Below are 19,205 nucleotides of genomic sequence, written 5' to 3' on the forward strand. Positions count from 1 at the left end.
TATTAGCGAAGTCTAGCAGATTTTATATTCTATGTAGACTAGGGTAAATAACATAGGGCATCAGTTTTGTTTTGCAATAAACCATACTACCTTAATAAAGACATATTCCCGCCTCTGTGCTTCCTTTCTTATAAATCGAAGGGAAAGAACTAAATGATGTTTAGAAGGGCTGTGTATCTGATATATGGGCTGTGGGAATGCATTGAGCTAGACTCAAGCTGTTGCCTTAGTATATCCCAGCAAGTAATCAACTCTCTATTCCATCTGTATAACATTCTGAGTGTTAGTCTCTCTCTCTCTCTCTCTCTCTCTCTCTCTCTCTCTCTCTCCATATATATATGTGCGTGTATATACACACACACACACACATACATATATGTGGTATAAATTTAAATGAGTTTGTATAAAGGCACTTAGTATAACCTCACATTCTTTCAAATATCCATGTATTATCTATTTTGTGGCAGCACTATTTTAGGCAGTTAGAACAGAGTAGTGAATAATACATACAAAAATGCTTACTTTCATGTAACATAAAAACACAAGGAAAAACTATAAAATCTTTCCTTTCCTTTTCTCAGATACTATTGCTTTTGCTTCCAAAACTCTGCTTATATTATCTATCCTTTCCTTTCTCCAAATCCTTTCTATGCTTTTATTAGTATGGAATGATGGGCATGGTCCACATTTTTGTTAACATATAAAGATAAAATAAGACTTTATAACTTTATAATCTACCTATGGTATGGAAAAAGGCTGATCCATTTTAAGACTGCATTTTGTAACCAAGCAGCTGAGAAAATCTGAGAGTGCCACAACATAATAATAAAAACTTTCATCAAAAGATGACTATTTTAAAACATTTAAAAGCGTTTACTGGACCTATGCCTATATTTGTGGCATCATCTTTGCTGAAGCACTTGAAATTAAATTGTAGATATGATGACAGATCATAAATACTTTATCCTGTATCTCCTAAAATTAAGGACATCCTACTACATAACCTCAGAGTACTATCACACCCAATAATTTTAACAATGATACAATTGTAGTCAACACAGAGTCCATATTCAAATTTCCCCAGTGCTCTTTTACAAATCTTTGTTTCTACCCCAATATCCAACTGAGGATCACTTACTGCATTTGATGATCATATCTCCTTAGCTTCTATTAATCTAAAAAATTCCCACCACTCTTTTTGTCTTTCTTCACGTCTTTCTTCATGGGGATATGTTAAAGAGTCCAGGTCAATTGTCTTGTAGAATGGCTCACATTCTTATTTATCTAAATGTTTCCTTGTGATTATATTCATGTTAAAGATCATTTTATAAGAATCTTACAAATATAATGTGTGTACTTTTCATTATATTTAATAATGCCAGTTTGTCTCATTGCTATGCTAAGTTTGAAGACTGGATTAAGATGGTGTTTTCTAGCTCTCTTTATTATAGAGATAATTTTCTCATTGTAATTAATAAGCAACTTGTGCCTTCATACTATGAGAATATATTACTATCTTGGCCTCCTACTACACTTCACCTAATGGTTTTAGCATCTGTTGATTATTCTTGCCTAAATCAATAATTGTATTAGTGGTTACAAAGGACATTGGTGATTTTCCAATTGCATTGTTACATCTAAATTTATTAGTTAGCATGTTTCTGTAATGAAGAACTTTCCCTTTTCTCATTTTGTTTTGCATATTATTGTGGACTTGGGAATCCTTTTTTTTTTTTTCTTAATTTTGAATCACCTAGCACATGTTTATTGAATAGAATCACATAATAAACTTTTTTTTTTTTTTTTTTTTTTTTTTTTTTTGTTGAGATGGAGTCTCGCTCTGTCACCCAGGCTGGAGTGCTGTGGCCGGATCTCAGCTCACTGCAAGCTCCACCTCCCGGGTTCACGCCATTCTCCTGTCTCAGCCTCCCGAGTAGCTGGGACTACAGGCGCCGCCACGTCGCCCGGCTAGTTTTTTGTAGTTTTTAGTAGAGACGGGGTTTCACCGTGTTAGCCAGGATGGTCTCGATCTCCTGACCTCGTGATCCGCCCGTCTCGGCCTCCCAAAGTGCTGGGATTACAGGCTTGAGCCACCGCGCCCGGCAATAAACTTTTAATATTTCAGTAAATGGTCATTCAGTATTCATTCAGACATTTTGCTTCACTTCCTGCTCTCTGGTCAATGGCAAGATGTTTCTTTCTGGCCCTTTCATAGAGACAAGGTTTGATTTCTGGCTCCATCCACAGAGTATGCTGGTGCTTTTTATTTTTATTTATTTATTTATTTATTTTGAGACAGAGTCTTGCTCTGTCGCCCAGGCTGGAGTGCAGTGGTGTGATCTTGGCTCACTGCAACCTCTGCCTCCCGGGTTCAAGTGATTCTCCTGCCTCAGTCTCCTGACTAACTGGGACTACAGGTGCATGCCACCACGCCTGGCTAATATTGTATATTTTCAGTGGAGACAGGGTTTCACTGTGTTATCCAGAATGGTCTTGATCTCCTGACCTCGTGATCTACCCGCCTTGGCCTCCCAAAGTGTTGGGGTTACAGGCATGAGCCACCACGCCTGGCCCACTGGTGCTTTTAGCATTGTTTAGCTGTCGACTTTGAGATGGTATCAGAGATAGGTTTCTTTCTCTCCTTTACAGCAGTTTTAGAAAACAATTCCTCAAATTCATGACAATCTATAGATGGCTCTTCAATTTTTTCCCAAATAAGTGAGGCACTGGAGTCTTTTACTAAGTAATTGAATTCTTGTCCAGTAAAGAGGCTTCATTGGTCGACAAGGCTCTATGGGCTGCTTCCTACTCCCTTTGTCCTGATTCATCCCTAATCTAAACAAGCCATTTGGCAATGGAGGAGGAAGAAATCCACACACCCGCGGTGTTGGTAAAATGCTCCTCCCAATTTGTGGGAGGAGTAGAGGGCCTGATGGAGGAAGCAGAGTGGGTGGGGAGATTCCTCTCTCAGGTGGAGTAGGAGGGGGAGCTGGAGCAGGTGGAATCCCCATACCTGGCAAGGGAGGAGGTGGGGGAATCCCAGCACCAGGTAGAGGGGGCAGAGGAGGTATTCCCGCTTCAGGTAGAAGGGGTGGAGGGGTTGTTCCCACTCCAGGTAGAGGGGGTGGAGGATGTATTCCTGCTCTGAGTAGTGGGGACAGAGGAGGTATTCCCACTCCAGGAAGTTGGGGCGGAAGAGGTATTCCCGCTTCAGGTAGAGGGGGTGGAAGGGGTATTCCCACTCTGGGTACAGGGGGCAGAGAGGGCGGTATGCCCACTCTGGGGAGTGGGGCGGGGAGGTATTCCCACTCCGGGTAGAGGGGACAGAGGAGGTATTCCCACTCTGGGTAGAGGGGAGGGGTGGCAGCATTTCTGTAACCAGTAGAGGAGGAGGTGGGGGAATGGCTGTACTGGGCAGAGTGAGCACTGTCATGCCAGGGAGAGGGGGAGGTGGGGGAGGCACCATGCCCAGGCCAGGCATGGAGCTGGAGAACTCTGTGCAAGGCAGAGGTGGTGGGGATGGGTTGTTACAGCTGTTTTCAAAGGTGGAGAAAACAGAGTGTTCATGGCTGGTGTCAAACTCGGTAGGGAGAGAAGTATGGGGTGGCTGTGACCCATGCTGTCCTTGACCATTAGACCACAGAAGGGATGGAGGTGGTGGAGGCTGTGAGATGCTCTGTGCGGACTGATGGCTGTTGAGCTGAACTGATATTTGCTTTGAAGACACAATCAATGAAATATCTGAACAGAATTTTGTCTGAGGTCCACTTTCAGCCCTGAGGGGGGCATGGAGGACCCCCTGGCAGTGCATCCACACGAGGCAGTGTCAGTACTCTGACCTGTTCTGTCCAGGAAGCCTGTATCAATTTCGCCTCTAAAAATTGGATAGGAGCGAAGAAGGGGCCCCGCAGTGGTAGTGTCCTCCAGAGGGGGACTCTCTAGGCCAGCCAAAGGGTCAGTGGGTCGGCCAGGGGTCCTCAGTAGAAGTTGTTAGTTGAGCTCATTTGGGGTTCCATTTGTAAGACCATCTATAGCTTGATGGCATCAATCCTGGAGGAGACAAATTTGACAAGGAGGTTAAAAATACAAGGCCCCCACCCAAGGCGAGTAATAACAATATGGCTGTCATGGAACCTAGAAAGCGGAGAAGCCATTTCGCCCAACTCCAGAGGTTGGTATAAGAGTTTGAAAGACATTGTCTGATTTCAGAAGCCTTTTCCTGTAAGCGCCGGGCGTACTACCCCTGACTGGTTAGTGTAAAAACAACACTCTTCCCCTGAGAAGGTACAGAGTCCTCCTTTCTCAGCAGTGAGGAGGTCTAGGCCTCGGTGGTTTTGGAGAGTCACTGCTGCCAAAGAGTCTATTTGGGATTGTAGAGTAAGGATATATTTCGTTATTTCTTGCAACTTGAGCTTTGAGGGGCACTGATAGGGTCTGATTTCCACAAGATTAGAAGTTAGGATAATACATGTTACACTGTTAACGTTTATCAAACTTTACTTTTGTTGAAAACCTTCTAAGTTTGGGATTTCAATTATTCTTTGCTATTAGTAAGACCTCGTTCTGTCCATATTAACTTAGAATTGGTATAGATGGCTCTTTCCTGATTCTGTAAGTACTTTAAGGTTTGGCTGAGTGCAAACAGCTGGCACGTTTGAGCAGCCCAATTATTAGGCAATTTTCCTAACTCTGCTTCTCCAAGAGTTTCCTTATCACTTACTGAATACTCATTGTGTCTTTTCCCCTTAGTCTTCTGGGAGGAACCATCTATGGTCCTGTCCTGAAGGGAGTTCCTACTGGGTCTGGTAGGACCTTTGTATGGTAACTAATTAAGATTTAGATCCCCTGTTAGGAAACCTGCTGGGTTAAGGATTTTTGATAGGAAGGTTTTTAGTGACCTCAGTGCTTTCATGCTATGCCCTTGTTTACACTAACAACAAGGTGGTATTGGAGTGTTATAGGGTCATGGAGAAGACCTTCAATTATCAATTATAGGTTTTAAATTTATCCTGGCTTTTTTTATTTTTTATTTTTTATTTTTTTACCCTGGCTTTTAAAGGAATAGGGTGCACTGTTTTTTCTTTACTACTCTCTCTCTTTGACTTTCTGTCTCTCTCTTTCTTTCTGTCTTTGACTTTGTCTTTTTCTCTCTGACTCCCTCTTTGTCTCTCTGTGTCTTCCTCTCTCTCTTTCCTTCTCTCTTTTACTTTCTGTCTTTCCCCTCTCTCTTTCTTTGACTTTCTGCTGGTCTTTCCCTACCTCTGCCAGCCACTTATGCTGCTGTTCTCCCTTCTCCTTCCCCTTTGGCTTTGGCTTCGGCAATATAAGACTGCCACCTTCTTGGGTTTTTGCACTGCGTGCAATAACTCTGTGATTTCCTTATGGTATTTCATGGGTTTCCCCTTAGGTTAGGAACTCCCTTTCTTTGCATATTGCAGCATGGGCATGCAGGATTAGATAAGCATACTTGCTATCTGTATACACATTTATTCTTTTTCCCATTCCCAGTTCTAAGGCTTAGGTCAATGCCACTGGTTCTGCTAACTGGGCACTGGTCCCTGGGGGAAGAGACTTACTTTCAAATACTGTTACATCACTAACTATGGCATAACCTGCCCTTCATATCCTATTCTCCACAAATGAACTTCTATCAGTATATAGGTTAAGGTCAGGATTAGCTAAGGGGACTTCTAAGAGATCCTCTCAGGTGGCCTAAGTCTGGATGATAATTTGTTGGCAGTCATGCTCGATTGGTTCCCCATCCTCTGGGAGAAAAGCGGCAGGGTTGAGGGATGCACACATGTGTATTTGAAGCACCGGTCACTCAAGGAGTAGCGCCTGGTATCTAAGCAGATGGTTGCCTGAAAACCATAAACTTCCTTTGGCACCTAGTATGCCATTTACATCATGAGTAGTCCAGGCAGTGAGATCCTTTCCTTGTATTATTTTGATAGCCTCTGACACTAAGATGGCCACCGCCGCAACTACCCATAAACAGTGAGGCCAGCCTTTTGCTACTATATCAATTCCTTACTTAGGTATGCCATTGGTTGTTGGGTTGTCCCACGAGTCTTATAGGTAAAAAGAGAAGTTTTGTCCTGTGGGAAGTTTTGTCCTGTGAGAAGGCTTAAGGCTGGAGCTTATACTAGGGCCTGCTTTAAGGTTTTGAAGGCTGTTTCTGCCTCTGGTTCCCATTCTACTAGATGAGTATTTGCCCTCTGGGTCTCCTTGATTAGAGTATAGAGGGGCCTGGCTCTCTCGCTGTATCCGGGGATCCATTGTCAGCAAAAGCTGGTGATTCCAAGGAACCCCCGCAACTGTTTTAATGTCTTAGGATGAGGATAAGCCAGTATAGGCTGTATTTGTTCCTTGCTGAGAGCCCTGGTTCCTCTGACTAAGATTAGGCCTAGATATTTGACTTGTTGTAGGCAGAACTGGGCCTTTGGTTTAGACGCCTTGTAACCTTGATCAGCTAGAAAGTTTAAGAGATCTAGAGTAACCTACTGGCATGAGGCTTTTGAACTGGTATCCCAAAGTAAGTCATCCACATACTGAAGGACTAGAGTGCCCGGACTTGAGAAGTAGCCTAGATCTTGGGCCAGTGCCTGACTAAACAGATGAGGGTTATCCCTAAACCCTTGGGGCAAGATCATCCATTAAGTTGGGGCATGTGGTCTGTGGGATCCTTGAAGGCAGAGAAACTGGGAGTCAGAGTGCAGGGGAATAGAGAAGAAGGCATCCTTGAGGTCCAGAACAGTGAACCATTCTGCTTGCTCTGGTATTTGAGAGAGCAGGGTATAGGGGTTGGGTACAACTGGATATAGAGGAATTACTGCCTCATTGATGAGTCTAAGATCTTGCACTAGTCTCCACTGACCATTCAGTTTTTGTACTCCTAGAATTGGCGTGTTGCAGGGACTGTTGCATTTTCTTACTAAGCCTTGAGTTTTTAAATGTCTAACAATATCCTGTAATCCTTTATGAGCTTCAGGCCTTAAGGGATGTTGCCTTTGATAAGAAAAAGTGGTGGGGACTTTTAGCCTGATTTATACTGGGCAGGCATTTTTTTGCCTTTCTGAATTGTCCTTCCAATGCCCAGACTTCAGGGTTGATTCCCTCCTCAAGTAGGGAACAACAGATGGGTAACTCGTTCCCCGTATTCATATAGATAATAGCTCCAGCTTTGGCTAATATGTCCCTCCCTAATAAGGGTGTGGGACTTTCAAGCATAACAAGGAAGGCATTTGAAAACAGCAAAGTTTCCCAATTACAACTAAGGAGGTGGGAGAAATACCTGGTTACAGGCTGTCTCAGGATTCCTCAGTTGGTAACGGACCTTGAGGACAGCTGTCTGGGACAGAAGCTTAACACTGATAAAGCCATGCCAGTGTCCAGGAGGAAATCAATTTCCTGGCCCTCGATGGTTAAATGTACCTGGAGCTCAGTGAGGGTGATGACATGAGCTGGCGCTTGCCCCAGGCACCCTCAGTCCTGTTGTTGGATCATCTGGTTGGGGGCTTCTGGCCCAGAGAACCTTTGTCCTCTGGGGCAATGCACCTTCCAGTGATTGCCTCGGCATAGTGGACATGGGTGAGGGGGCAGCTTGTTTCTCGTTGGACGATCTTTTTAAAAGTGTCCTTGCAAACCACACAGATAACAAGCCCTACTGGGTGATTGGCCTGCTCCATTTTCTGTCTTCTCTGAACCACCAAGGTTTGTTTGTCTGAGGGCCATGAGTAAGGCTGCAGCCTTTCTCTGATCTCGCTTTTCCTTTTCGGCCTGTTCCTCTTGGTCCCTACTATAGAACACCGAGGTTGCCAGGTTTAATAATGCCTCCATATTTTGTTCAGGGCCCAGGGCTTGCTTTTAGAGCCTTCTCCTGATATCTGTGGCTGATTGGGTAATAAACTTATCTTTTAGGATCAATTGACCCTTGGGTGACAGGGGCGTATATTTTGTTAAGGCCTCCCATAGCCACTCGAGGAAGGCAGAAGGATTTTCTTCCTTTCCCTGAGTTATGGTAGACATCATTGAATAATTCATGGGCTTTTTCCTTAATTTTCCTTAGTCCTTCTAGAACACAGGTCAACAGATGTTTACAACTCCAGTTCCCATGATCTGAGTTGAGGTCCCAGTGGGGATCCACACTGGGAACAGCTTGCTGACCAGTAGGGAATTTTTCCCTTTCTTCAGCTGTCATTCTATCATTTACTTGACTAAGATACCAGTTATCTCCAAACTCTCAGGCTGCAGCTAAAGCTGCAATATTTTCATTAAAGACCAGGGTTTGATCTAACAATAGCATGACATCTCTCCAAGTGAGGTTGAAGGTTTGCCCTAGACCCTGTAGGACATCTATATACCTATCAGGATCATCTGAAAACTTTCCCAGGTCTACCTTGATCTGCTTTAAATCAGAGAGGGAGAAGGGGACATGTACCCATGTTGGGCCAAATTCCCCTCGCCCTACAGCTTGAAGGGGACATAACTGATAGCCAGGGTTTTATTGTGGTCCTTTGGAGATTTCTTTGCTTGTTTCCTTCTGGGTGGGGGAGATTAGAGGAGGCTTATTATTAATAGGAAGGGGAGCTGTAGGAAGGCTAGGATATGGAGGTAAGCTGAGAGGCCCTCCTGTGGGATGTAAATTGCAAGCTTTGCATAGATGTGGATTCTCCTTCAATGGAAAGAAAGCTTGGACATAAAGTATTTCACTTCATTTGCCTTCCCTCTTACAGAAAAGGTCAAGCTGCAAGATAGTATTGTAATTTATACTTCCCTCAAGTGGCCATTTCTCCCCATCAGAGAGAGAATATTGGGGACAGGCCATAGTGCAGAAAAAAATAAGCCACTTCTTTTTCAGGGTTTGTGGGTCAAACTGGTCCCAATGGCTTAGGATGTATTTCAAGGGTGAGCCTGTTGCTGCCTGAGTGTTTCCCATGTGAAAGAAAACACCGCCTGTGGTTTTGTTTTGTTTGTCCCCCCGCCCCCCGGCCTAAGAACCTGCAACGGTCCCTGGACCCTGCTGATCAGAACAGCTGCACTCACAGAAGCAGTAGCAGAAACACTAGTTTTCCAATTAGACCATAAAGAGGACTGAGGAAGGTCAGATTTAGTGGCCCTTACTGATGCATTCTCAAAAACCTGCACCCTCGCCTTTCCTCTTAGACCACAAAGAAGACCGAGAAAAATCAGATTTAGTGGCCCTTACCGACGCATTCTCAAAAACCTGTTAGAGTCCTAAGCGCTTTTTCCTATTAGTATTGGGACCTTACCCTTGTCCTCTAAAGATGATATGCCCCAAAATTGAGTGGAAGGCCATACCCTGAGGGAGGGAAGGGATTTCTAGGGTTGGAAGAGTGATGCCTTTTGTCCTCACTTCTCATCATATGGATAGGAAGGATATCATTTCTCAGGCTTCCCATATCCTAGCTTCAGGAATAGCCTTTGTTAGGCCTGCTTGTCTGAGGAGGGATCCTGAAATTCCACATAGTCTCCTGCCTGACGGGGCTTTGGGCAACAATTATGTCTGTCTGATTGGTGAGCCTGGGTGCCTAAAGAAGGGAACAGAGTCCTGAAGTTTATACTAGAAATCATTCTTATAGGAGAAACTAGAAAAGCACCAGAGGCAGGGAGTGGTTTTTAGAAGCAGGACTGGCCTGGGAGAAGAGAGGTGAGAGGAAGTTTGTCTGACAGGCATTAGGACCCAGAAGGCAAGGGTCAGGATAGATAGGATAGATGGGTGAGTCTCGCTTGGGTGACGTGACTTTGAGAGTTCTGCTCATGGCTGCAGGGTCAACCACCTTTTTGTTGGGACCGCAGAGCTGAATGGCTTTCCTCTCAACTCTCGGCTCAGCCCGGAAGTACTGGAAAAGTGGAAGCTGGTTCCAGGCAAACCAACGCTCCCAACTCTGAAGAGTTGGGGTTGCTATAGAGCCCTTTCCCAGAAAGCCTGACACCTGTGACTTTAGTCTGGCGGCCACGCTAGTTACTTTTAACTGGCCAACAGGTGCCTGATGTTTAGCTCCCAAATTCTACGGAAAAACAGGACAGAATGGTAAGTGAAAGGGGTCCAGTGGTAATTACCACTTGGTGATAGTCCCTTCCTGGTTGCCAAGATGTGTCCGGATTTGGTTCCTTCCGGTGGGTTCTTGGTCTTGCTGACTTCAAGAATGAAGCCACAGACTTTTGTGGTGAGTGTTACAGCTCTTAAAAGTGGCACGGACCCAAAGAGTGAGCAACAGTGGGATTTATTGTGAAGAGCAAAAGAACAATGCTCCCACAGCGTGGAAGGGGACCCAAGCAGGTTGCCGCTGCTTGCTGGGTTGGCTAGCTTTTATTCCCTTATTTGTCCCTGCCCATGTCCTGCTGATCAGTCCATTTTACAGAGTGCTGACTGGTTCACTTTACAAACCTCTAGCTAGCCACAGAGTGCTGATTGGTGCATTTTCACAGAGCACTGATTGGCGCATTTTACAAACCTCTAGCTAGCCTCAGAGCACTGATTAGTGCGTTTTACAATACTAGCTACAGAATGCTGATTGGTACATTTTACAATCCTTTTGTAAGACAGAAAAGTTCTCCAAGTCCTCACCTAACCCAGAAGTCCAGCTGGCTTCACCTGTCAGGCTGATGTCTTGTTTCATCAATAATCATTTTACTTCTGTGTACAGAAGAGACTAGCCAGTTTCCATCCACATTATTTGTTGACTATGTCTGATGGATGGCTGACCTCAAATTTTCTTTTGTAGTTCATCGTATCTACAAGCATCCATGATCATTGTATCTTGATATAAGCTTCCGTACAAAGTTTTGTTCAAATCATCAAATGGAGCTGCACTCGTCTGGACATTCTGATTACATGGTTCCCTGAAGCAATCACTAAAAGAAAGGAAAAGACCCATGGCAATGATCCCTAAGCAAAACTTCTCTCCTTCTTCTGGAGGTCCCTTCTCCTACTGCTGAATAGCTTCTCCAACAGCATTTGCCCTCAAACTCATGGGCTCAAGCCATCCTCCTGCCTCAGCCTCCCAAGTAGCTGGAGCTCCTGGCACACACCACCTCACTTAGCTCCCTTTTGGATTTAATTGGTAAATCCAGTTTTGGATTTAAATTTGGGTCCAAAATGGTAAACCCTTTGAATGTAATTACAGATGGTTCTTGAAGGAAGCAGTTAGTAACCCAACATGCCACCATTTCAACTCAGAAATGTCAGTGACTGACATTCACAGTCCCAGTCATGGCAATGGGGAGGGGACAGAGAATGAAGAGACAAAGAGGCAGGCAAAGGTGCCAACCCACATGAAGTGAGGACAGCTGGCCAGCCAAAATAAAAAGTCACTCAGGAAAGGGATAAAAGTTCACATTTCTCTTAGATGCTCCTCAGAAATATAACTCTAGCATGGGTCCGGACTTAAGGACCTTTTTAAAAAATTATTTATTTACCTTAAAAAAAAGGCAAGAGAGGCATAATAAGAAGACACTGGCTGAGGATCCTCAGGAATTCTTTTTTACATTCAATATAATATAAACCATTACCATTATTATTCTTTCTGATGTTCAAATTGTCCCAGTTTGACTAGTGGGAGCCCTGTCAAGGCAACTCTTGTTCCCCTTTGGTGTGTCCTAATATGGGTATTTTAAATATCAATGTAAAACATTATTTATTGAAACATTATAACAGATTTTATTATTCCAGCAGAAAAAAGTCTGTTCCTTTGATATTTCTGATAAAAACTTAGAAATAATAAATCTAATCATAATTTCTCCATTTAATGCAACAAAATGAATAGTGTAAAAAAATGATTTAGTCACTTCATGCATGATGAGCTATTACCAACAAACCAAACATCAAACACCTGTGTCTCAGCTGCATTCATGTCATTGGTGGTCATTCTGAAAAAAACTGCAACTTTCTAATGAGAGTTAATTATAAAGAGGAAATTTTTCACAGAGCTCTCAGGAAGGTTACTAATGTTCTTGAATGGTGTGTGATGGGTAATGATGATTTATCATTCTACATAGTTGCTGATAAAGCAATACTCAGTAAAGTCTTAACAATTTGTTATCCTTGATGTAAAGTATATTATTATTATTTTTTAATTGGCCATATCATTCATAGCTGAGAAATAGGACACAGCATCTATCAGGCAGAAAGCTTATTTAAAATTGCTGCTGTGTGCAGTAGTGTATGTTTAATCCTTGATTTTCTGTGACTACTGAAGTTAGCTATTTCACCATTTCTGTGTTAAGAGTAAATGCTAGTCATTTTGAGTGTTTGTTTCCTGGTATTTTGTATAATTATTTAAAATTAATGTTTACCCCTTGGTCTTAGCTACATAAAATTATTTTGTCATCTGAGTATGACTTTCATAAGAAAATACATGATTTTCTTAGTTCCAGCTCCATATGTAGCACTAAAAGATAGATATTCAATAAATATTTGTGTAAGGAAACAGATGAACGATTTAAGAATGGGAAGAAGATGGAACAGTGTGTGATAGTGTCTAATAAAGATGTACCTTATGTTCTTGGCTGACCTTTACTGGTAGCCAAACCTCAATCCTTCATTCCTTTGTTGTAAAACCTTACCGTAGGTAAGCTAAAATAGGTAATCCAACAGATATGGTGGGAGATGTAGAAAAGCTATACAAGACTTTCATTTAAGGAAAAAGGGAAGGAGTCAAGGTAAAGGCTAAGTGAGAAATAACTCATTATTGTGAGCATCTAACTTAAAGAGTACCATAGTCATACAGATTAAGTATACCAATTCAGAATTAGGGGTTTGCTGTGGGGAAACAGCGTTTACAAAATACTGAAGTTCTGAAGCCAGAGATATTTTTCATGAACACCGCTGTCCTGATTTGGTTTTCTTCCCTTGACTGAAGATGTATCCCTGCTGCGTCTGAATTTGGTGTAGAAATCCAGAAAGCCTAGAGTTTATAGTCGTTCTCCTGGACATAATCACTTGGATTATCAGAGTAAGTTCTTCTAAAACAATGAGGAAACCCTTTATATAAAAATATTAAAAAGCACTTTGAGAGAATTAGGCCTTTTTTCAACCTCAGTAAGACCCTAATTATCCAGACATCATCCCAGATGTTCCTGTAGAGAAGGAGAAAAGAAAGCTTATGCTACTGTTGCTGCTGTCAATCTAGGTTGCTGTCTTGTTTTTGTTAAAAAAAAATTAGGAGCTCACATCATGTTTCTTCCTTACCTGTAATCCTATGAGTGGTTTCTTGATAAGGATCCAATTTAATTTAGGAGCAATATCTACTCATAGCTATTGTATCTTATTGACTGAAATTATTTCATAGCACTCATCATTACCTGAATGATTAATTATATTTTAAACAATGTACGTTCATTTGATAATTTAATGATTGGTCTCATCTTCCATTAGAATACAAGTTCCATGAAGGCAAGAACTTTGTCTTGTATACAATTGTGTCACCAACCCCAGGAAATTTAGCCTGGTGTGAAGTAGATGGTTATTGTTGAATGAAACACTGCTGTTTACCTGATTTATGGGCTAAAAAGCATATGGACTCTGTCCTGTTCTTTACTCCATCCATTTATCTGAAGCAGAGTACAATGTTCTCCTCGCAGAAAAAGGCAACAAAGATTTATTTGGGGCATCTTTATGGGGGTGGACGATGAATTGGGGATAAAGTGAGATATTTGCCATGGTAACTGAATTCCCTGTCTTTATTCTGAGCATCTTACCTCTTGCTCTACATTCTTAACCTCAAACTTCAATTTTTTAAATGAACTGAAATATAACAGTTTTGGCTTCCCTTCTCTATTATTCTTCATTGTTATTTTGCTCTTGTGTGTATCTATGGGGAAGAAAGAGCATTGGATTTCCACTTTGTAGCACTCAACATTTGCTTGGATCAAGAGATGGCTTACTCCATGAGAAATGCAAGTCATTTTTATAGGCCAATTGAAAAAATATATTTTCTGCTGAGTATCCTGCTGAAAGGTTTGTATAGAATTCAGTTTATTTCCATTATTGTAGCCCTTGACCTATTCATAATTGGGTATCTTCTATAGTCCTGTTATTTCTAACTAGCAGGTAATTCATCCTAGCAATTTAGTCAGCAATAGTAGATATGGCTCTAAGATGTGAACTACAGAGGGAGGTAATTCAAATTGTAAAAGAGATAAAACTCCCTTTAGAAGTTCCGTCCTCCAAAGTAAGAGATAAAAATGCTTCTAGACTTTAAACTCTGGATTTTCTCCAATAAATTAATCAAGCTCTTCTGATTTCCAACACTGCCTCACTTAGGATTACACTTAGTTATGTATTTACCCAACTTGAGTTTCATAAATAACTACCTGTGCCTTTGTAAAAATTCCTGATGTAAGAATTCCAAAGAAATGGATCTAAACTGTTTATTTCACAATGAGTGTTAGGGCTTTTGATAGAAGGGAACCTGAAGTGAAAAGTGAGCACAAGATTGCATTTCATAATCTAGAAAAAGGAAAAAGTAAAGGCAGAGGAAAGAGTACTAAATAGGAAAAGAAAATCTTCATAATGTCCTTAATGATGTTACTATTATAAATAATTTCAACATCCAAAGCCCTTCATTATCTTAAATCAAATTATGATGATAATTTTTTAATAATGTACTCATTGTTCTGGCTATACATTGAATCATGCTTAATATGCATATGTATGCTTACATGCATTTGCTAATAATGTTCCGTCTACCTTGAATTCTTTTCTCTCTCTCCTTTCTCCATCTAGTAAAATCATCTTAATATCTTCAGCTTATATAAAGTGTATGGTATCGTCTCATGTATAGATATGAAAACAAAAGTTAATAAAGTTTAATTTGATTTAATTACCAATTTAATAGCAATTGGCACTAAGTCTACACTGGCATAAAATAACATGTTTGACTTAAACATATTTCTGGATAGAGAAGCTATGGTCAAGAAAATGTTAATTATAATTTATTTTTGGATCCCTCTTTCACTTAACTTTGCTCAACATCAGATTTTGTGGTGAACATAAAAAGAATGGTGAGGACACTGGTGATTATCTCTCCTTTTGTTAATTGTTAAATAACAATAGGAAAAATTATCAGCTCTTGGGGCTTAGAAAAACTCATTTCAGAAGACATACTCTGAGCCTTATGTGACCTGTCTGGAATCCTCTGTTTTGCCTTTAGCTTATCAACCGTGCTAACCCACCTACCTATATTATTCTCTGCTGTTTGTCCATTGTCCTATTTTATCTGTCAAATAGCTACCAAAAATCAGAATAAATTGTGCTCAGAAATGTGCCACAACTCAAGCATGCCCAAGCATTTCATATAGTCCAGAACTCCTGGGGAAAAAATCCAAATAAAAGCAAATTGACAACCATGCACGATAATGACAATAGTAATGATACTAACAATAACAATGATAAACAATAAAAAATACTAAAGTGAAGGCAGAACATGTTTTTCCTAGTTATAATGTTTTCATTCTTCCCATTTCTATTTGTTCTTGAAGAAAACTCTCTTTGAATTCTATTTGTACATTTTGGGGATAACATCTTTTCTTATCACGATGAACCAAGCATAATTAGAAAAAGTAAAACCCACATAATGACTTCAAAATAAAGAAGAGAAATTAGAGCTTGTCCTTTTAAGCAATGACTTTATTTTTAAGCACAAATGGCAGGGTGTAAATAAATAATAGTTATGACAAGATGAAACAATGAGTTTAAACAAAGATGGGCACAGCATCCACATAGAATTTCATCAAAGAAAAATGTAGCTGTAGGTAAATTAATCAACATTTACCTTATTTATTCTAAAGCAATCTTCTATTCTGTTTTTTTCCATCTAGTGCTAGATTTATGCTTTTGTTTCCTATTGGAAAAGATTGACTAAATATTGCCCCAGTGTAATTTTCCTGTAGCATTCATTATAAATGTCTTGCTGGAATAATGTGAAAGCAGAAACTCATTTGGAAAGCTGATCACCTAGACTGCATACTAATAAATTAAAACCAACAGATGAGAAACTAACCCCTTTCACACAAATAAAAATATCTTTCTTGGTTCAATTGAGTTCACATATCACAAATCCACAGTCTAACATTTAATTTCCATACTACATTAATATTAGTAATATGTATTAAATGCATTTAAACTCTGTTACAAACATGCTAGGCCATAGAGTACATCACACCCACATCAAAACTGTTAAACAAATTGTGATTCTATAATTCAGATAAAATGCTCATCTACTTGATGTACAGTATTTAATTAAATCTGAAGTAGAAAAAAGAAGATGGAGAGGATACACACACACATATGCTCACATATATATGAGTGCAAGTAAAACTGGGGAAAACTGAAGATCATCATATTGTAACACTGCCAGTTTTCTGATTGTGATATTGTGTGATTGCTTTCAAGATGTTACTTACCATTGGGGGAAACTGGGTGAAGAATGCACAGGCTCTTTCTGTATTTTTTTCTTACAACTACATGTGACTGTAAAATTGTCTCAAAATAAAAAGTTTACTTAAAATATATGAGAAAAAATTATCTTGTATTTGGCAGAGAGAAAAAGGGAGCTTTGGGCAATGGGAGTTAAAGAGAATCAAAAGAGAAGGACTTAAAATCACTGACATATTAGGGCTGCATTCAAGTGTCAAGAATGCTTATTCAAAGAAGATAGTTTAGAAGGTCCTATAAAATTTTATTTGACTCCAGCATGAAGTTTCCCTGGCTAAAGTCAACAGCTTCAACAGCTTACATAATTTTACTTTCAGGAATGTTCCCATGGATTTCCTGGTTTTGTTTTGTTTTGTTTTGTTACTTAAGCTGTAGTAAGGTCAGTTCCAACATAAGCGTACCCTAAATCATCCATGTTGCTTTCAGCTTCAATGGCCATGACAGGAGGTAGAAATTAGCAATGTATATAATTGAGAAAAATGTGAAAGACTTATCTAATCTGTTGGTTGTATCTTTTCTATTCATGTTGATAGTTTTGAAATTTATAATTGTTTAAGAAAATGTATAAAGTTTATACAGATGTACATTGTCTCTAAAATCATCTATGATTTTAATGTAATTTCAATTAAAGATACCAAGATTATTATAGAAAAGTCTCACCAAGATTAATATTTTTGTTTTTGCAAAAAGGGGAGGCTTATTTTTTAAACATTTCAGATTCATGGGGTACACACGATCCTATCACTGAAGTAGTGAGCATAGTACCCAATAAGCAGTTTTTCAATCCTTGTCCCCATCTCTCCCTCCCTCCTTTTGAAATCCCATGTTTATTGTTCCCATATTTGTGTTTGTGGTGTTTAGCTCCCACTTTTTTTTTTTTTGAGACGGAGTTTCACTCTTGTTGCCCAGGCTGGAGTGCAATGGCACAATCTTCGGCTCACGGCAACCTCTGCCTCCTGGGTTCAAGTGATTCTCCTGCCTCAGCCTGCCAAGTAGCTGGGATTACAGGCGTGCGCCACCACACCCAGCTAATTTTGTATTTTTAGTAGAGGCAGGGTTTCTCCATGTTGGTCAGGGTGGTCTCAAACTCCCGACCTCAGGTGATCTACCTGCCTCAGCCTCCCAAAGTGCTGGTATTACAGGCATGAGCCAGTGTCTGGCCTTAGCTCCCACTTATAAGTGAGAACATACACTAGTTGATGTTCTGTTCCTGTGTTAATTCACCTAGGATAATGGCCTGCACCTCTATTCATGTTGCTGCAAAGGACATAATTCATTATTTTTTGTGGCTGTGTAGTATTCTATGATGTATAAGTGTCATATTTTCTTTATCCAATCCACCACTTACAGGCACTTAAGTTGATTCCATGTCTTTGGTATTGTGAATAGTATTGCAATAAATATACACGTGCAGGTGTCTTTTTGGTAGAATAATTTATTTTCCTTTGGGTATATACCTAGTAATTGGATTGCTGGGTTTAATGGTAGTTCTATTTTTAGTTCCTTGAGAACTCTCCAAGCCACTTTCCACAGGGGCTGAACTAATTTACTGTATTAGTCCATTTTCAAACTGCTGTAAAGAATATCTGAGACTGGGTAATTTATAAGCAAAAGAGGTTTAATTGACTCACAGTTCTGCATGGCTGGGAAGGCTTCAGGAAATTACAATCATGGCAGAAGGTAAAGATGGCAAAGCAGCCAGCTGGTTCCCACACTTGTTTAATCAAAAATATTTACTAAATATCATATCCCACCAAAGAAATAATGTCACACACACAGATAATACACAGAAATGCAAACACACAGAGAGCTACAAAAAATGGCAGAAAATGTAATAAAATGACTTCTTGGTATCAAGTAGAAAATCAGATGTTTGTAGATTTTGATTGTTAACTGATTGTGTGTGTTTCATATACAAGCAAACATGAGAACTTAAGTATACATGCAAAACAGACCTAAAATTTTGTTCCATTTTTCTAACAATACTAGGAATCCTAATATTACATATTGACTAATGATACTTACTGTTTTGCTTCCTTTCATGTTTCTTTCACCCAAAATACCCCTATTTAGCCCTTGGCTTAAAGGCTGGTACCTAAGACACTGGATAAGAAGAGGCTGATGTCTTCCAGCCTGTGCACAAAAACCCTGATGCCTTGTACCTCCTGATACTCAGTTGTTCTCATCTCTACAGGATGGATCTATGAAAGAAATAAAAATCTGAAACTTTCAGAAGGAAATTTTCTTTCCTCTGAATATACACACACATACAAACACACACTATACACTACACAAAACAAATATATTCTACTACAAGTATACTATACAAGTATAGTGTACAAGTATACTATATATTACACAAACTGTGTTTGTATAGTATATGTACACTACAAAAACACAAATACGCACATATCTTCTTTATATGTTTATATATAATTATTTATAAGTACATTCTATAATATATAATAGTATCTGTTGTATCTTCTTGATATATTTAAAAGTATTCATTTGCAAAAGTTATATGTAACTTATGGAAAGACTAGAAATAGAATAGCAATGAAAAAAGTCTAATGAAAGTAAGGAATGTAGAAAACTAAAATGATACAGTGGAAGGCCAAAAATAGAGGAAAAACAAGAATATGTTTTTTATTATAAATAAATAAGAAATATGGGGGGCAGAAATAACAATAAGCATGTAGATAAATAAAAGAATAGCAGTATTATCAAACTGATTTGCTTTCTTTCA

At 39.9% G+C, this 19,205-nt stretch overlaps 1 pseudogene; it reads right to left on the bottom strand.

The window, feature by feature from the left end:
* Window positions 1-2,584: 2,584 nt before the first annotated feature.
* LOC115898743 lies at window positions 2,585-11,891 on the bottom strand (annotated as a pseudogene).
* Window positions 11,892-19,205: the final 7,314 nt, after the last annotated feature.

Source organism: Rhinopithecus roxellana, chromosome 7 (genome assembly GCF_007565055.1).
Source record: "Rhinopithecus roxellana isolate Shanxi Qingling chromosome 7, ASM756505v1, whole genome shotgun sequence".
Taxonomy (NCBI): domain Eukaryota; kingdom Metazoa; phylum Chordata; class Mammalia; order Primates; family Cercopithecidae; genus Rhinopithecus; species Rhinopithecus roxellana.